The sequence below is a fragment of the Xenopus tropicalis genome, chromosome 8 (assembly GCF_000004195.4).
Source record: "Xenopus tropicalis strain Nigerian chromosome 8, UCB_Xtro_10.0, whole genome shotgun sequence".
Lineage (NCBI taxonomy): Eukaryota > Metazoa > Chordata > Amphibia > Anura > Pipidae > Xenopus > Xenopus tropicalis.
Window position 1 is genome coordinate 136,373,113 of NC_030684.2, and position 19,281 is coordinate 136,392,393.

Below are 19,281 nucleotides of genomic sequence, written 5' to 3' on the forward strand. Positions count from 1 at the left end.
AGCTTGCTTCCCAGGGGCCCCTATGTTGCACTACCAGAGTACATACAGCCCTCTGATTCTGATGTTAATGCTGCAATTGCCTTAACTCTGCAACTCTTCCCACCCCAGGTAACACCAGCAGGAAGGTTCCACATCCCATGCGTGTAACAGACTTAGGGGGTACAAACTAGGTAGGGAATATATTGTGCTAAGATAATATGTATAAAGAGGTTTTGAATGAAAACTTCATTAAACTTTTCTGATTTTCCTTTATTAGATATTTCATGTAACAGGGAATGTGGCCCCAGGATAAATGTGCCCAGCGCAGAAGGGGGAGGAGCCACGCTACCAGTGAGGGCACAGGAGCAGATAAAATACATCGCTTGGGTTATAAGGGAGAATCATTTTGCTACAACAAAACCCAATGAGCCCGTTGAAATCCTTGATAATCAGTATGTGAGGAGATTGCGCAGTGAGACAGACGGATCCTTAACCCTCACGGATCTAACCAATCAGGACCAGGGAATCTACCAAGCAAACATTCGCTCGCAATCAAATCAGCTGTGTGACCAACTGTATCATCTCCAAGTCTATAGTAAGTACATATATTTTACTGTTTAGTGATAGCCCTGATCCATAGTCGGCTGTAGGACCCATACAAGCTAGGGGTTATCAACCTGAGGACTGAGGTATCTATCCTGACTGCCCTCCATAGTGGTGCCAAGCTGACCAGGTGCATTTACCCTGCCCAGTCTCTAAAGGAGGTGGGATAAACCGGTGTGTATCCTCTCTTTGCTGTCCTCATTGGGTTTCTGCTATATCTGCCTTTTGTGAGCATATTACTATAACCCTGCATTGCTACTTGTCTCTGACAATAAACCTGTTCTATTGTTCAACTACAAGAACCTTCTGGCATCCATCTTTGCTAATCTGCACTGCACACAGCAACAGTGAGTTGTAGTTCCTCTACACCCTAGCTCCACAGGCCTCTTCCATCTAGCGAAGGCCCATCCTGTGTAAGAGAGTTGCATGTACCCCATGCTCTAACCCATACTAGCCTGGGTTTGACTGGTTTACAGCCAAATAGGGGTTACACATAAATGAAAAAAGTTTGTCCCCGCTGCCTGCATCCCCCTCAGCTGATTGTGCCCCCCTTCCCCTGACAGCCCTTCTGTCCTGCTTCCCCCTGAGAGCTGTTCCTTCCTCCTGCCCCCCTCCAGAGCTGCTCTGTTCTGCTTCCCCCGAGAGCCTCCGTTTCCCCATGAGAGCCACTGTGTCCTGCTTCCCTGAGAGCCATTCCTTCCTTTTACTCCCCCACCCCAAGAGCCACTCCATCCTTCTCCCCCGTGAGAGCTGCTATGTCCTTCTTCCCCCTGACAGCCATTCCATCCTTTTATGCCCCCACCTGACAACTGTTCCATCCTTCTCCCCCGTGAGAGATGCTGTGTCCTGCTTCCCCCTGAGAGCAAATCCATCCTTTTACCCTCCTCCCCACCCTGAGAGCCATTCCATCCTTTTACCCCCCCACCTCAAGAGCTGTTCCATCCTGTTACCCACCCCGAGAACCGTTCCATCCTTCTCCCGATTGAGAGCTGCTGTGTCTCATGGTGAGGGCAGTGAGGGCGTTGGGGAATGCCCTGCCGGGGGATGTTGGGTAGGGGGTTCCTCACGGTGAGGGCAGTGAGGGGGTTGGGGAATGCCCTGCCGGGGGGTGTTGGGTAGGGGGTTCCTCACGGTGAGGGCAGTGAGGTTGGGGAATGCCCTGCTGGGGGGTGTTGGGTAGGGGGTTCCTCACGGTGAGGGCAGTGAGGGGGTTGGGGAATGCCCTGCCGGGGGATGTTGGGTAGGGGGTTGCTCATGGTGAGGGCAGTGAGGGGGTTGGGGAATGCCCTGCCGGGGGATGTTGGGTAGGGGGTTGCTCATGGTGAGGGCAGTGAGGGGGTTGGGGAATGCCCTGCCGGGGGGTGTTGGGTAGGGGGTTCCTCACGGTGAGGGCAGTGAGGGGGTTGGGGAATGCCCTGCCGAGGGATGTTGGGTAGGGGGTTCCTCACGGTGAGGGCAGTGAGGGGGTTGGGGAATGCCCTGCCGGGGGATGTTGGGTAGGGGGGTTCCTCACGGTGAGGGCAGTGAGGGGGTTGGGGAATGCCCCGCCGGGGGATGTTGGGTAGGGGGTTCCTCACGGTGAGGGCAGTGAGGGGGTTGGGGAATGCCCTGCCGGGGGATGTTGGGTAGGGGGTTCCTCACAGTGAGGGCAGTGAGGGGGTTGGGGAATGCCCTGCCGGGGGATGTTGGGTAGGGGGTTCCTCACGGTGAGGGCAGTGAGGGGGTTGGGGAATGCCCTGCCGGGGGATGTTGGGTAGGGGGTTCCTCACGGTGAGGGCAGTGAGGGGGTTGGGGAATGCCCTGCCGGGGGGTGTTGGGTAGGGGGTTCCTCACGGTGAGGGCAGTGAGGTTGGGGAATGCCCTGCTGGGGGGTGTTGGGTAGGGGGTTCCTCACGGTGAGGGCAGTGAGGGGGTTGGGGAATGCCCTGCCGGGGGATGTTGGGTAGGGGGTTCCTCATGGTGAGGGCAGTGAGGGGGTTGGGGAATGCCCTGCCGGGGGATGTTGGGTAGGGGGTTCCTCACGGTGAGGGCAGTGAGGGGGTTGGGGAATGCCCTGCCGGGGGTTGTTGGGTAGGGGGTACCTCACGGTGAGGGCAGTGAGGGGGTTGGGGAATGCCCTGCCGGGGGGTGTTGGGTAGGGGGTTCCTCATGGTGAGGGGGTTGGGGAATGCCCTGCCGAGGGATGTTGGGTAGGGGGTTCCTCACGGTGAGGGCAGTGAGGGGGTTGGGGAATGCCCTGCTGGGGGATGTTGGGTAGAGGGTTCCTCACGGTGAGGGCAGTGAGGGGGTTGGGGAATGCCCTGCCGGGGGATGTTGGGTAGGGGGTTCCTCACGGTGAGGGCAGTGAGGGGGTTGGGGAATGCCCTGCCGGGGGATGTTGGGTAGGGGGTTCCTCACGGTGAGGGCAGTGAGGGGGTTGGGGAATGCCCTGCCGGGGGATGTTGGGTAGGGGGTTCCTCACGGTGAGGGCAGTGAGGGGGTTGGGGAATGCCCTGCCGGGGGATGTTGGGTAGGGGGTTCCTCACGGTTAGGGCAGTGAGGGGGTTGGGGAATGCCCTGCCGGGGGATGTTGGGTAGAGGGTTCCTCACAGTGAGGGCAGTGAGGGGGTTGGGGAATGCCCTGCCGGGGGATGTTGGGTAGGGGGTTCCTCACGGTGAGGGCAGTGAGGGGGTTGGGGAATGCCCTGCCGGGGGATGTTGGGTAGGGGGTTCCTCACGGTGAGGGCAGTGAGGGGGTTGGGGAATGCCCTGCCGGGGGATGTTGGGTAGGGGGTTCCTCACGGTGAGGGCAGTGAGGGGGTTGGGGAATGCCCTGCCGGGGGATGTTGGGTAGGGGGTTCCTCACGGTGAGGGCAGTGAGGTTGGGGAATGCCCTGCCGGGGGATGTTAGGTAGGGGGTTCCTCACGGTGAGGGCAGTGAGGTTGGGGAATGCCCTGCCGGGGGATGTTGGGTAGGGGGTTCCTCAGGGTGAGGGCAGTGAGGGGGTTGGGGAATTCCCTGCCGGGGGATGTTGGGTAGGGGGTTCCTCACGGTGAGGGCAGTGAGGTTGGGGAATGCCCTGCTGGGGGGTGTTGGGTAGGGGGTTCCTCACGGTGAGGGCAGTGAGGGGGTTGGGGAATGCCCTGCTGGGGGGTGTTGGGTAGGGGGTTCCTCACGGTGAGGGCAGTGAGGGGGTTGGGGAATGCCCTGCCGGGGGGTGTTGGGTAGGGGGTTCCTCATGGTGAGGGGGTTGGGGGATGCCCTGCAGGGGGATGTTGGGTAGGGGGTACCTCACGGTGAGGGCAGTGAGGGGGTTGGGGAATGCCCTGCCGGGGGGTGTTGGGTAGGGGGTTCCTCATGGTGAGGGGGTTGGGGAATGCCCTGCTGAGGGATGTTGGGTAGGGGGTTCCTCACGGTGAGGGCAGTGAGGGGGTTGGGGAATGCCCTGCCGGGGGATGTTGGGTAGAGGGTTCCTCACGGTGAGGGCAGTGAGGGGGTTGGGGAATGCCCTGCCGGGGAATGTTGGGTAGGGGTTTCCTCACGGTGAGGGCAGTGAGGGGGTTGGGGAATGCCCTGCCGGGGGATGTTGGGTAGGGGGTTCCTCACGGTGAGGGCAGTGAGGGGGTTGGGGAATGCCCTGCCGGGGGATGTTGGGTAGGGGGTTCCTCACGGTGAGGGCAGTGAGGGGGTTGGGGAATGCCCTGCCGGGGGATGTTGGGTAGGGGGTTCCACACGGTTAGGGCAGTGAGGGGGTTGGGGAATGCCCTGCCGGGGGATGTTGGGTAGGGGGTTCTTCACGGTTAGGGCAGTGAGGGGGTTGGGGAATGCCCTGCCGGGGGATGTTGGGTAGAGGGTTCCTCACAGTGAGGGCAGTGAGGGGGTTGGGGAATGCCCTGCCGGGGGATGTTGGGTAGGGGGTTCCTCACGGTGAGGGCAGTGAGGGGGTTGGGGAATGCCCTGCCGGGGGATGTTGGGTAGGGGGTTCCTCACGGTGAGGGCAGTGAGGGGGTTGGGGAATGCCCTGCCGGGGGATGTTGGGTAGGGGGTTCCTCACGGTGAGGGCAGTGAGGTTGGGGAATGCCCTGCCGGGGGATGTTGGGTAGGGGGTTCCTCAGGGTGAGGGCAGTGAGGGGGTTGGGGAATGCCCTGCCGGGTGATGTTGGGTAGGGGGTTCCTCACGGTGAGGGCAGTGAGGTTGGGGAATTCCCTGCCGGGGGATGTTGGGTAGGGGGTTCCTCAGGGTGAGGGCAGTGAGGGGGTTGGGGAATGCCCTGCCGGGTGATGTTGGGTAGGGGGTTCCTCACGGTGAGGGCAGTGAGGTTGGGGAATTCCCTGCCGGGGGATGTTGGGTAGGGGGTTCCTCAGGGTGAGGGCAGTGAGGGGGTTGGGGAATGCCCTGCCGGGGGATGTTGGGTAGGGGGTTCCTCACGGTGAGGGCAGTGAGGTTGGGGAATTCCCTGCCGGGGGATGTTGGGTAGGGGGTTCCTCAGGGTGAGGGCAGTGAGGGGGTTGGGGAATGCCCTGCCGGGGGATGTTGGGTAGGGGGTTCCTCACGGTGAGGGCAGTGAGGTTGGGGAATTCCCTGCCGGGGGATGTTGGGTAGGGTATGGATAATTAGCCCAACTATCAGAACTGATCCAATATTTTCTTTCCATATAGAACATCTCACATCAGAAGATATCCTGATCCATCCAAATGTCACTCACAATGAGACCTGTAACGTTACACTCACCTTGTCCTGTACAGTGATTGGCTCAGATGTGACTCTCACCTGGAATAACACAAACAGCCCCGGCACAGAAGTGACCAATCACACGCTCCGTGTCTATAATGCTCAGTCACATGTTACATACAGCTGTACCGCCCGGAACCCAATCAGCGAGGCTTCCAGAACTGCACATATTCCTGTAACTTGTGATAGAGGTGGGTGAATTTTATTTGAGGGACCTGTTGAAAATGAAGAGTAGAATATAAATCTGATGCATTCAAGTTTCTCCTCAAAGTTCCATTCAATTGATTTTTTTAATTCAAATTTTTTTAATAAATAAGCAGCCATTTGAGTCTGGTAAAATTTAGAGTTTATTCAAATTGAAAAACAACAAAAAAACTTTAAAATTCACAAATTTAATGAATGAATATACTGTATACCACCTCCTGAGTTAGTAGACACTTCTCCAAAGGATGAAAAATGGCAGTAAATACAGTAGATGAGTGCTTTCCACATGTATATCATCTTCTGGTTTTAACTTACTGTGTGGGGCATTAGAGTGTTGAGTATTGTAGAGACTTTCACCTGTCTGCGGATGGGACACCCCCTTTATTTGATCTATAGTGCTTAGCAGGGGGGGGTCTGCCTCTTTGGCTGCATCTGCTGACCCAGGTGGGAGTTCCACTGAGCCTGGGAATAACAGGGCCCCAGTAAAGTGAGTACCCTAGAGGCTGCATCTGCTCTAGAGAAGTCGGGGAACAGGGACCCCGTGAATGAGGAATAGTAAGTGCCAGGATAATTTATAAGAGCAGTTTCTAGGAAAGTGAGATAGTGAGATTAGTTAGAAAGAGCAGTTTATGGCTCCAACCAGGAGAGATCAGCTGGAAGTATGTTCCCTACAGGCACTGTTGCCTTAGAGCAGGACACAGTTAAGACGCAGGTATCAGGTCAGTTCCTATCCCTGATCCATAGTCGACTGTGAGGGATCCTTGGCTTCTAAGGGACATCCTAAGGATACTAGATACTTATCAAGACCACCCTCCATAGTGGTGCCATGCTGTTTGGTGCCTTTACCCTGCCCAGACTCTGTAAAGGTAAGATAAACCAGTGGACATCCTCTCTTTCCATCCTCAGAGCTTTTAACTGCTATCACCCTGTGGACTAATTGTCTTGGGCAATAAGCCAGTTGATTTATGTTTGCAAAGAACCTTCTGGCACCCATTCTTTTATATTACGTTGCACACACCCAAAGTGAGTTGCAGTTGCACTACACCCCAAGGATTGGTAGAGGGAGCTAATGTGTAAAAATGTATATAACCCTTTCTTGGCACACTCACTTATTTTGGGCTGTATATTTGCTTAGGCAGGAGATTTGGTTCCCTTGTTGCAGATACTGGGAACTGGGATTTTAGTGCAGTGCTGCCACCTAGTGGCCACTGATGAGCACACCTCAAGGGGATTTCCACTAGGAAATAATCACACATATTTCAAATATCAACTTTATATAACTGGGTGTAAATAAAATAGCATTAACCTGCAAACAGTAATAATCCTGCTCTGGAAACCTGCGGGGGTTTAGCCGCTACTGGCTCAGTCTCTCTGGGGACTCCCTGTCCAGTCCTGGCAAAGTCCCATCCCCAGAGCTCTTTCAGTTTCCCCAGGTAGCTCTACCTGCCCCGAAGTACCTCTCCCTTTGGAATAGGCAGTTCCTCCCACGTAGCAGGGGAAACACCTGCCCTCACCCAGGGGCACACACAGGAGACTCTATACCTTCCCTCAGATGGATCCCTCACTGGGGACTCACACAGGAGACTCTATACCTTCCCTCAGATGGATCCCTCACTGGGGACTCACACAGGGGCACACACAGGAGACTCTATACCTTCCCTCAGATGGATCCCTCACTGGGGACTCACACAGGGACACACACAGGAGACTCTATACCTTCCCTCAGATGGATCCCTCACTGGGGACTCACACAGGGGCACACACAGGAGACTCTATACCTTCCCTCAGATGGATCCCTCACTGGGGACTCACACAGGGACACACACAGGAGACTCTATACCTTCCCTCAGATGGATCCCTCACTGGGGACTCACACAGGGACACACACAGGAGACTCTATACCTTCCCTCAGATGGATCCCTCACTGGGGACTCACACAGGGGACACACACAGGAGACTCTATACCTTCCCTCAGATGGATCCCTCACTGGGGACTCACACAGGGACACACACAGGAGACTCTATACCTTCCCTCAGATGGATCCCTCACTGGGGACTCACCCAGGGGCACACACAGGAGACTCTATACCTTCCCTCAGATGGATCCCTCACTGGGGACTCACCCAGGGGCACACACAGGAGACTCTATACCTTCCCTCAGGTGGATCCCTCACTGGGGACTCACACAGGGACACACACAGGAGACTCTATACCTTCCCTCAGATAGATCCCTCACTGGGGACTCACACAGGGGACACACACAGGAGACTCTATACCTTCCCTCAGATGGATCCCTCACTGGGGACTCACACAGGGACACACACAGGAGACTCTATACCTTCCCTCAGATGGATCCCTCACTGGGGACTCACACAGGGACACACACAGGAGACTCTATACCTTCCCTCAGATAGATCCCTCACTGGGGACTCACACAGGGGACACACACAGGAGACTCTATACCTTCCCTCAGATAGATCCCTCACTGGGGACTCACACAGGGGACACACACAGGAGACTCTATACCTTCCCTCAGATAGATCCCTCACTGGGGACTCACACAGGGGACACACACAGGAGACTCTATACCTTCCCTCAGATAGATCCCTCACTGGGGACTCACACAGGGGACACACATAGGAGACTCTATACCTTCCCTCAGATGGATCCCTCACTGGGGACTCACACAGGGGCACACACAGGAGACTCTATACCTTCCCTCAGATAGATCCCTCACTGGGGACTCACACAGGGGACACACACAGGAGACTCTATACCTTCCCTCAGATGGATCCCTCACTGGGGACTCACACAGGGGCACACACAGGAGACTCTATACCTACCCTCAGATGGATCCCTCACTGGGGACTCACACAGGGACACACACAGGAGACTCTATACCTTCCCTCAGATGGATCCCTCACTGGGGACTCACACAGGGGCACACACAGGAGACTCTATACCTTCCCTCAGATGGATCCCTCACTGGGGACTCACACAGGGGCACACACAGGAGACTCTATACCTTCCCTCAGATGGATCCCTCACTGGGGACTCACACAGGGGACACACACAGGAGACTCTATACCTTCCCTCAGATAGATCCCTCACTGGGGACTCACACAGGGGACACACACAGGAGACTCTATACCTTCCCTCAGATAGATCCCTCACTGGGGACTCACACAGGGGACACACACAGGAGACTCTATACCTTCCCTCAGATAGATCCCTCACTGGGGACTCACACAGGGGACACACATAGGAGACTCTATACCTTCCCTCAGATGGATCCCTCACTGGGGACTCACACAGGGGCACACACAGGAGACTCTATCCCTTCCCTCAGATAGATCCCTCACTGGGGACTCACACAGGGACACACACAGGAGACTCTATACCTTCCCTCAGATGGATCCCTCACTGGGGACTCACACAGGGACACACACAGGAGACTCTATACCTTCCCTCAGATGGATCCCTCACTGGGGACTCACACAGGGACACACACAGGAGACTCTATACCTTCCCTCAGATGGATCCCTCACTGGGGACTCACACAGGGGACACACACAGGAGACTCTATACCTTCCCTCAGATGGATCCCTCACTGGGGACTCACACAGGGGACACACATAGGAGACTCTATACCTTCCCTCAGATGGATCCCTCACTGGGGACTCACACAGGGGACACACACAGGAGACTCTATACCTTCCCTCAGATGGATCCCTCACTGGGGACTCACACAGGGGCACACACAGGAGACTCTATACCTTCCGGCACGGCCGATGTTTACCCCCTCCGGATCCTAATTAGCATATGCATTTCCCTACATTAGAATATTTTTTGTATTTATTAAAAGTAAAATCAAAATAAAGATATAAATGAGGCCCAGTACTCTAAGGCGCTGACACTCTGTTGCTTCTTTGCCAACAACGTAGTTTCTATATTTCTGGGTTATATTTGTGGGGTCATTTATTAAGTACAGGGCAGTTTAATGTGTGAAGAACAGGCACAATCTGTCATGTTGTGTGCCCCTTCCAGCAAGTCTCTATACTCTAATGCAAAGGCCGGCAACTACAGATAGAACTGTCTGGCCTGGGTGCTGAACTCATAGGCTCACCCTGACATTAAAGGCAAACTAACCACATCTTGTTTAATGTCTGACCAACTATGGCCTTTGTTTTATGTTACTTATCTTTACAGCTCCAACGTCCGAAGGAAATTCTACATCCCAATGGTGGAAGATTGCATTGGGTGTAATAGCAGGGGGGATCATTGTGGCTGCAGTTTATTGCCGATGTAAAAGTTAGAAGGGTAAGTGCATTCCCTAATTATACCCTTTATTCAACTCTAAAGGTGGCCATACACGTACCAATTATGATCTTTCATTGGTTGCAGGAAAGATCTTTCGTACCCTCCATTGACGATCAGGGGTAGTGATGGGCGAAATGTTTCGCCAGGCATGGATTCGCGGCGAATTTCCGCATTTCGCCATTGGCGGATTGTTTCGCGAAACAGATGAAAAAATTCGCCGCGGAAAAATTCGCCACACGTCCAAAAATTGTCGCCGGCATCAAAAAAGAATTGTCGCAGGCGTCAAAAAAGAATTGTCGCAGGCGTCAAAAGAATAGCCACGCGACGAAATAATAGCCGCGCAACGAAACAATAGCCGCGCGACGAAACAATAGCCGCGCGACTAAATAATAGCCGCGCAACGAAACAATAGCCGCGCGACAAAATAATAGCCGCGGGCGACGAAACAATAGCCGCGCGACAAAATAATAGCCGCGGGCGACGAAACAATAGCTGCGCGACAAAATAATAGCCACGGGCGACGGAACAATAGCCGCGCAACAAAATAATAGCCGCGGGCGACAAAACAATAGCCGCGCAACAAAATAATAGCCGCGGGCGACAAATTTTTTTTGTCGCACAACATTTTCGCCGTTTCGCGAATTTTTCGCCGTTACGCGGATCTTTTTAAAGATTCGCGAATTTTTCGACGAAGCGAAACGGAACAGATTCGCTCATCACTAATCAGGGGCTGAATAATCAGATATGGAGGTAGAAACAATAGGAATTCTACCCCTATCTGACGATTCAGCCCTAAAGGCAGATTTTTGGCGAGACGACTGACATCGAAGGCTTTTGGGATACAGATACACCGAATATCATATGAAATGGGGTTCCCTACAATAATTTTATTGTGTGTACAGCAGCTTAATTGTATGGCTTTATCTTTCTGATAGGGCTTGGCTATATATCATTATTAACTTTATCCAAATAAAATCTCTGATTCAGGGTCCGACTGAATCCCAAAATAGTGTATTTGGTGCATCCCTTGAAAAAATTGCATAGTTATCAATCTGTTTATTAGTTTGCTGTTCAACTTATCAAAATCCAAAAAGATCCAAAAAAGAGAGACTAGATCTTCAGCCACAGACCAATAGTTGCTTTCTATTATTTAGCTTCTCTGTACACACCTGTTTTCAACATTAACTCACTAACTAACACTAACTTTTTTTTGCAATTTCTAGCATAAAAGAAAATAAATAATTTTCATGTTCTAATTCCCTGTTATAATAATGTCCTACTTCTGTTAAGCAGAAAAGAAACTACCAGATAAGACCCCTATATAACAAACTGCTGCTCTATTTCAAAGGCTGCAGGGAGAGGTTTGTTTATTCAGAGCTCATTATCTCCCTTTGATTTAAACCCTGTTTATAGGAGGAGAGAGGAAGTGAGTTCATGGAAAAACAAACCAATTTCTCCTCCAAAATATGGATTTTTTCAATGAAAATAGGCAGAATACATTGTTTTTACAAATATGCGTATATGGGGGGTTTTCTAATAGTTACAAAGCAATTATTTTGCATCTTCCTTAAAATATAAACAAAACCCTGGATTTGTTGCTGATGTGTTAGATCTTTATTTGCTTTTAATCTAACTAGTAAGTATACTGAACAAAACTGATTCATGATTGGTTGCAACTGTCACTTGTCCCCCCTTAAGCGCCTCTTCCCCAGTGTAAACAGACCCAACTGGGCCAGCCTTTCCCCATAACTGAGACTTCCCATACCCTTTACCAGCTTAGTTGCCCTTCTCTGGACCCTCTCTAACTCAATTACACTTGAAGTTGACTGGGCAGTATCAGGACCTTTGGCCCCTAGCAACGTTCCCTCTAATTTTTTATAGGCTGTGTGCGCAAAAAATATCATCCGTGCGCATTTTAAAGCAAGATTAAATTTTTGTGCGCTACAGAATGTTTGTTGGAGTTCAGTTATGGGCATTTTTGCGCAGGTCTTTCAGTTTGTCTAAATCAAGTTACAAAAATTTAATTTTTGTGCGCGCTATTTTAATTTGTGTGCGCGGGTTCGGAAAGTCGTGTGCGCGCGCACACGCGCACAGCTTAGAGGGAACAGTGGCCCCTAGCTAAAGACTGAGTAATGATTTTTGTTAATTATGGCATTGATGGTTTTTGGTAAATAAGCCCTTGTCTCTAGGGCACAGATATGAACTTGTAGCTTGCTGATAGCATTTGTTTCAAAGGAAGAATCTTGAAATCAGCACATAGTGACATGATGGTGTTTTAACATTAAAGGGCAACCAAGCTGGCAGTAGGAATGAGAACCTTTACACTGAAGTGTATTGTTGTTGTTGTTGCTGCGTAAAATCAAGGCATAGTAGGCCTAAAAGGAGTGGTTGGGCCAGCCCGAAGACCCATTAAGATGGCATATGAATTGACTGACTATTTGTTCTCCTATCAGTGGGTAAAATATAGGGTGAATACATTATAAGATATTACTCCATATCCCAACATATTTAAATAAGGATATTTAAGTTCCAGCTGAAGATGAGGCTTCTAAGTTCAGTGCTGACACAAGACATTTGCTGGACTAGAAAGATCTCCTGGTGAGGAGGAAACCTTAATGCAGTCAGTGGGATAGTTAGAAATTACTGGGCACAACATAAGGACCCCCCTAATTTTTTTTTTATAAACATATATTAAAACTGCCCAGTCAGTGTCCCCTTTGCTTTTCCCGATGTCCCTCGGCAAAGTTAGTAACATTTTGGTATTAGTGTTAGGGATCACTGGCCTGGGGGAAAATAAGCAATTGAATTCACTGGGGGGGGGGGGCTAACATATTGCTTGTCCCAGCCCTTTAAACTAAAGGACTCAAACCTTTGCCTTTAATGGCATGCCGCTTTGAAAGCAAAACCAAGTACAGTAGTTCAGGAAGCTGATCATGTTTCCCCCAACACCCCCCACCATAAATAAATAACTTGCAGCCCTTCTAACTTCCGAGGTTTGGCAAAATGAATCCTTCCTGTTCTGAAATACCAATCTTCAGCTCTAAAAAAAACGTTTTTCATTCTCAACGTTAAAGCGGACCTGTCACCCAGACATAAAAAAAACTGTATTATAAAAGCCCATTTCAAATTAAAAAGGTATCCCAAACTTATTTTTTTATTAACACACCCATACCCATTATAAAAGCATTTAAAAATCCCAGCTGTCAATCATATATTACTTGCCCCGCCTCTATTCCTTAGGCAGACAGTTACTTTCACTTTCCATTCAGAACTTATTAGATGTCGCTGCCTTCCTCACATTCCCCCTCCCTCCTCCCCATGTAATTGTGTAACCAGTGCATGGATATGGGTATCAGGTCCCCCCCCCTTACTGGCACCGAAACAGGATTTTAGCAGAATGCCTTAATAACAGTGCCCACAGAATGGCCCCTGCCTGTTTGTTGCAATTGTGACTGAAGAAAGTAAGATTAAAATAATTTATATAGTGTAAATGAAGTTTATTTTGCATGAAGAACACAATAGAAAACAATCCGGAATTATTTCTTAAGGTGACAGGTCCCCTTTAAACATACATCAAGATGGAATAAATCAGGAGAGGCCGGACCTTGTTTGTAAAATCGAAAAAGTTGAATATTAAATTTTCATGCATTTTTATTTCATTTTGTAATTTTCTCCACCAATTCTGCAGACAAACATTGAACTTATTTTCCCAAATTTTACATTTTCCTATATATCCCTCCATTTTTTTTCAATTTACCCCGAAAAACAGATATGGGGGTTCCTGTAGGAAAAATAAGTTGCTTCAGTTGCACAAAAGCAAAAAGCGGAGCACTACTGAAGTAAAAATCAATCTTTTATTCCATATCTCTTAAAAGGCACAAGTACATCCCTTAAGAGGACTTTGGTGCTTGACGCGTTTCGTGGCCTCCCGCCACTTCTTCAGAATGCTTCTGCTTCTGTACTTGTGCCTTTTAAGAGATATGGAATAAAAGATTGATTTTTACTTCAGTAGTGCTCCGCTTTTTGCTTTGTTACAATTTGGACTTTTGGATCCAGGTGGGAGAGGATCCGCATGCAGCACACTGTTTAAGCGGTAAGTGCTCCCGTGTATTGTTGGTGTTTTTTACATTTGGTGCTTCAGTTGTGCACAAATGTCCATTTTAGGTGAATTCTCCCATAACTCATTATGATGTTGGTTAAATACCAGTAACAATGATTTAAAGAGCGCGAATAAATCTGCTCTGAGAACTTTTCTTATACATACTGTAACACTCTCGGTCAATGGTAAAAATAATATTAAGCTTTTTATTGAAAATAGAAAAAAGCTTTTCATCAGTAATATCTTGATTTTTTGACAGGCAGCCAATAATACAAAGGGCCCATCAGACGATAATCCCAGCAGACCATCCTACAACCAATTGGTGTGAAGCCTTGAATGGAACTGAGGCTCAGGGTGAGGAGAGGGAATCCTTCCCCCACACATAGGTGGGAATAATGAAGATGAAGGGAAGCCTGGCACCTCTGAAAAGAGACCGAATGCCATGTATAGTTGTATTTACCCTCATTCTCTACCAACCAATCCAACTCCACCCAGAGACTTAAAGTGGCAACAGAACCTGCGGCTAAACGGCTTCCCTAAGGCACCTCTTCAGTATTATAATACGGCAGGGCTATTTTTCTCCTATCTTGCTGCTATGGCTTATTCAGCTTTTTATTAATAGGTCTTTATACATTTCATTTAGTACCAAAACTTGTTTTGTTTTATAATATATATGTTCTTTGCCTATAAAATATCTTTTAATGAGGAACACACAAGCTGCCTTACTCACACTCCCAGTATGGAAATTCCTCTTTGAGATTCCCTGTCATCCACCTCTTTCTTGGTTTCCATTTTGGATTTGCAAGATTCTGTTCAAGGGAGTATACAGTGTTATATTCTTGGCTGGGCATGCTCTATACTGGGGGTGGGTGGCGGGGGGAGAAAGCATTTCACCACTTGCAAAACAGAAGGGGTAGTTTAGCTACTAAAATGCTCATGTGGCCTGGGCTATGTGGGTCAGACCGCTAGAATGGTTTGTGTGCGTCTTAATGAACACAAAAGTGTTATTAAAAACTACAAGCCTGATGATGAAAAACAAGGTAAGGATAAGGAGAAAGTTAAAAGTAAATTTAAGAAAGAAACTCTCCTAGGAAAACAGTTTTTTGAGCAAAAACATTCGGTAACACAAATCAGTGGGCAGGTACTAGGAAAGATTTCGTGCTCAGTGGGGGCATCTGCAAACAAAAAACTGCTCAGAGGCATATTGGATTTGCAAACTTGAAACACCGTTCCCTAAGGGGTTAATTGAAAATTGCAGTTTGTCTTGTTTTTTGTAAATAGTATTTGATACAGATTCTTTCTTTTCACAGATAATCCAGCACCGGTGGGGGATAACAGAAATTACAGTAAAGGTAACAGCCCCACTGGTGAAAAAGAGTTTTTCTTTAATAATTGCTTTGCGATATAGTACATGAATTTTCTCTTTAATTATATTTGAGTTTCACATATGTTGTTTGCACAAATACTGTATATGCTCTGAATAACAAGGCCAACTGACATTTATACTCTGGATATTGCGAGAATGGACTTCTGCAGAAATTTAAATTGGTCTTTTTTGTATAACTTTTTTTAAAAAATGTTTTTGTGCTGGACTTTTTTCACAAACAACTGACATTTATACTCTGAATATTGTGAGAATGGACTTTTGCAGAAATTTATATTGGTCTTTTTTGTATTTGACTTTTTAAAAAAATGTTTTTGTTTGTTCACAAACAATGTGTTCCTGAATAGGATTGGTACTTAATTATCCTGTCAGTCACTCACCTACTGATTAGGGGTGGGGTTTTATTACTGGTTTAAGCTTTGTTTTTTCACTGTGTGGCCATCCTGACGAAGGGAGGGAGTGCCCCCCCGAAATGTTGCTTTTTTTTTGTGGTACATTGGCATAATAAATGGGGTAAGCTTCCCAGCTGAAATTTTGCTGTCTCTATTTCTGCTTTGATCTATACATTGTTGGGGCGCAGCCATACGCCTAGGAGACTTTGCACCACAGAAAATTGCCTAAGGTGAGTGCAGCTGTGAATTGTTTTGTTTGCTACAATTGAACTTTCAGTGTAGGACTGGCCAGGCCGGGGGTGAGTGAGTGTAGGACTGGCCAGGCCGGGGGTGAGTGAGTGTAGGACTGGCCAGAACGGGGGTGAGTGAGTGTAGGACTGGCCAGACCGGGGGTGAGTGAGTGTAGGACAGGCCAGACCGGGGGTGAGTGAGTGTAGGACAGGCCAGACCGGGGGTGAGTGAGTGTAGGACTGGCCAGACCGGGGGTGAGTGAGTGTAGGACTGGCCAGACCGGGGGTGAGTGAGTGTAGGACAGGCCAGACCGGGGGTGAGTGAGTGTAGGACAGGCCAGACCGGGGATGAGTGAGTGTAGGACAGGCCAGACCGGGGGTGAGTGAGTGTAGGACAGGCCAGACCGGGGGTGAGTGAGTGTAGGACAGGCCAGACCGGGGATGAGTGAGTGTAGGACAGGCCAGACCGGGGGTGAGTGAGTGTAGGACAGGCCAGACCGGGGGTGAGTGAGTGTAGGACTGGCCAGACCGGGGGTGAGTGAGTGTAGGACTGGCCAGACCGGGGGTGAGTGAGTGTAGGACAGGCCAGACTGGGGGTGAGTGAGTGTAGGACAGGCCAGACCGGGGGTGAGTGAGTGTAGGACTGGCCAGACCGGGGGTGAGTGAGTGTAGGACAGGCCAGACTGGGGGTGAGTGAGTGTAGGACAGGCCAGACCGGGGGTGATTGTAGGACAGGCCAGACCGGGGGTGAGTGAGTGTAGGACTGGCCAGACCGGGGGTGAGTGAGTGTAGGACTGGCCAGACCGGGGGTGAGTGAGTGTAGGACTGGCCAGACCGGGGGTGAGTGAGTGTAGGACTGGCCAGACCGGGGGTGAGTGAGTGTAGGACTGGCCAGACCGGGGGTGAGTGAGTGTAGGACTGGCCAGACCGGGGGTGAGTGAGTGTAGGACAGGCCAGACCGGGGGTGAGTGAGTGTAGGACAGGCCAGACCGGGGGTGAGTGAGTGTAGGACAGGCCAGACCGGGGGTGAGTGAGTGTAGGACAGGCCAGACCGGGGGTGATTGTAGGACTGGCCAGACCGGGGGTGAGTGAGTGTAGGACAGGCCAGACCGGGGGTGATTGTAGGACAGGCCAGACCGGGGGTGAGTGAGTGAAGGACTGGCCAGACCGGGGGTGAGTGAGTGTAGGACTGGCCAGACCGAGGGTGAGTGAGTGTAGGACAGGCCAGACCGGGGGTGATTGTAGGACAGGCCAGACCGGGGGTGAGTGAGTGTAGGACTGGCCAGACCGGGGGTGAGTGAGTGTAGGACTGGCCAGACCGGGGGTGAGTGAGTGTAGGACAGGCCAGACTGAGGGTGAGTGTAGGACAGGCCAGACCGGGGGTGAGTGAGTGTAGGACAGGCCAGACCGGGGGTGAGTGAGTGTAGGACAGGCCAGACCGGGGGTGATTGTAGGACTGGCCAGACCGGGGGTGAGTGAGTGTAGGACAGGCCAGACCGGGGGTGAGTGAGTGTAGGACTGGCCAGACCGGGGGTGAGTGAGTGTAGGACAGGCCAGACCGGGGGTGAGTGAGTGTAGGACTGGCCAGACCGGGGGTGAGTGAGTGTAGGACTGGCCAGACCGGGGGTGAGTGAGTGTAGGACTGGCCAGACCGGGGGTGAGTGAGTGTAGGACAGGCCAGACCGGGGGTGAGTGAGTGTAGGACTGGCCAGACTGAGGGTGAATGTAGGACAGGCCAGACCGGGGGTGAGTGAGTGTAGGACTGGCCAGACCGGGGGTGAGTGAGTGTAGGACTGGCCAGACCGGGGGTGAGTGAGTGTAGGACAGGCCAGACCGGGGGTGAGTGAGTGTAGGACTGGCCAGACTGAGGGTGAGTGTAGGACAGGCCAGACCGGGGGTGAGTGAGTGTAGGACTGGCCAGACCGGGGGTGAGTGAGTGTAGGACTGGCCAGACTGAGGGTGAGTGTAGGACAGGCCAGACCGGGGGTGAGTGAGTGTAGGACTGGCCAGACCGGGGGTGAGTGAGTGTAGGACTGGCCAGACTGAGGGTGAGTGTAGGACAGGCCAGACCGGGGGTGAGTGAGTGTAGGACAGGCCAGACCGGGGGTGAGTGAGTGTAGGACTGGCCAGACCGGGGGTGAGTGAGTGTAGGACTGGCCAGACCGGGGGGGAGTGAGTGTAGGACTGGCCAGACCGGGGGGTGAGTGAGTGTAGGACTGGCCAGACTGGGGGTAGGTGAGTGTAGGACTGGCCAGATCGGGGGGTGACGTAGTTGGCGGCTTGAAGTACAGATATGGGACCTGTTATCCAGAATGCTTGGGAACTGGGGCTTTCCAGATAAATGGACTTTCTGTAATTTGGACCTCCATATATTAAAGGGGTTGTTTACCTTGCAGTTAGCTTTTAGTATGATGTATAGAGTAATATTCTGAGACAATTTGCAATTGGTCTTCATTTTTTCTTATTCATTTTTTAGTCAACTCACTCTCCAGTTTTAAGTTTCAGCATACTTTTTATTACTTTTCTTTCTTTTCAGCCTTCTCCTATTCATATTTCAGTCTCCCGTTTCCACTGCCTGGTTGCTAGGGTAAAGTGGAGCATAGCAGCTCGACAGCTGCTGAAAATCCAAACTATATAGCTGCTGATGAACAAGCATTCATAATCGCTCCATAATAAAGAACAATAGCACATTGCATCAGAGTATCACTCTCTGCAATATATTAAAGGTTCATTTAAAGACCCTGGGCCTGTCCAGCTCAAAACCTTCTGCCTGGCCTTCAACATTGTGAAAACTGGGCAGAAATCCCCACCCCTGGTGTCATCAACAGAAAATGGTGGCTTGCCCCACCCCCAAGATGCAGATCAGTAGCACTTCCTCAAATGTAATGCTGCAGTGCATTGTGGGAGCCGTGACTCAATATAGTGGGGGGAGGGGTGCAAGCCGCTGTAAATCACAAGTGGGAAGTGTTTGTTCCAAAAAAAAAATATCCCTTTTTTTCTTTCTAAACCAAGTCTACTGAATATGAGTTTTGCTTATTTTCCTTTTATGGAGGTCTGTTAAATAAAACTATTATCTTTCTGACACAAATCCCCATGCCTCACTGTTGCTTCTTTTTAGCCATTGTATTTGGGCTCTTATAATCCAACTGACTCTGCTAATGGTTCTGGTGAGCAGGATTAAAGCTATATTCTAATAACCAGTGATGGGCCTGCATGTTGGGTTGGGCTAGCAGGTAACAGACGTGGGCAGGGCCGGACTGAAGGGTGCAGGGCCCACCAGGGCTCCCGCTCTAGGGGCCCTAACCCCCCCGCAGGGCTCCCACCTGACGTCCTCCCCGAGCGTATAAATTGAACACGT

At 50.6% G+C, this 19,281-nt stretch overlaps 1 long non-coding RNA gene across 1 annotated transcript; it reads left to right on the plus strand.

Annotated features, from left to right (window-relative positions):
• Nucleotides 1–235: 235 nt before the first annotated feature.
• Nucleotides 236–15,911, plus strand: LOC105945583. The gene is made up of 4 exons (XR_004220033.1): nucleotides 236–574; nucleotides 5,222–5,485; nucleotides 9,708–9,818; nucleotides 14,177–15,911. It is a non-coding gene; the product is annotated as an uncharacterized LOC105945583 (long non-coding RNA).
• Nucleotides 15,912–19,281: the final 3,370 nt, after the last annotated feature.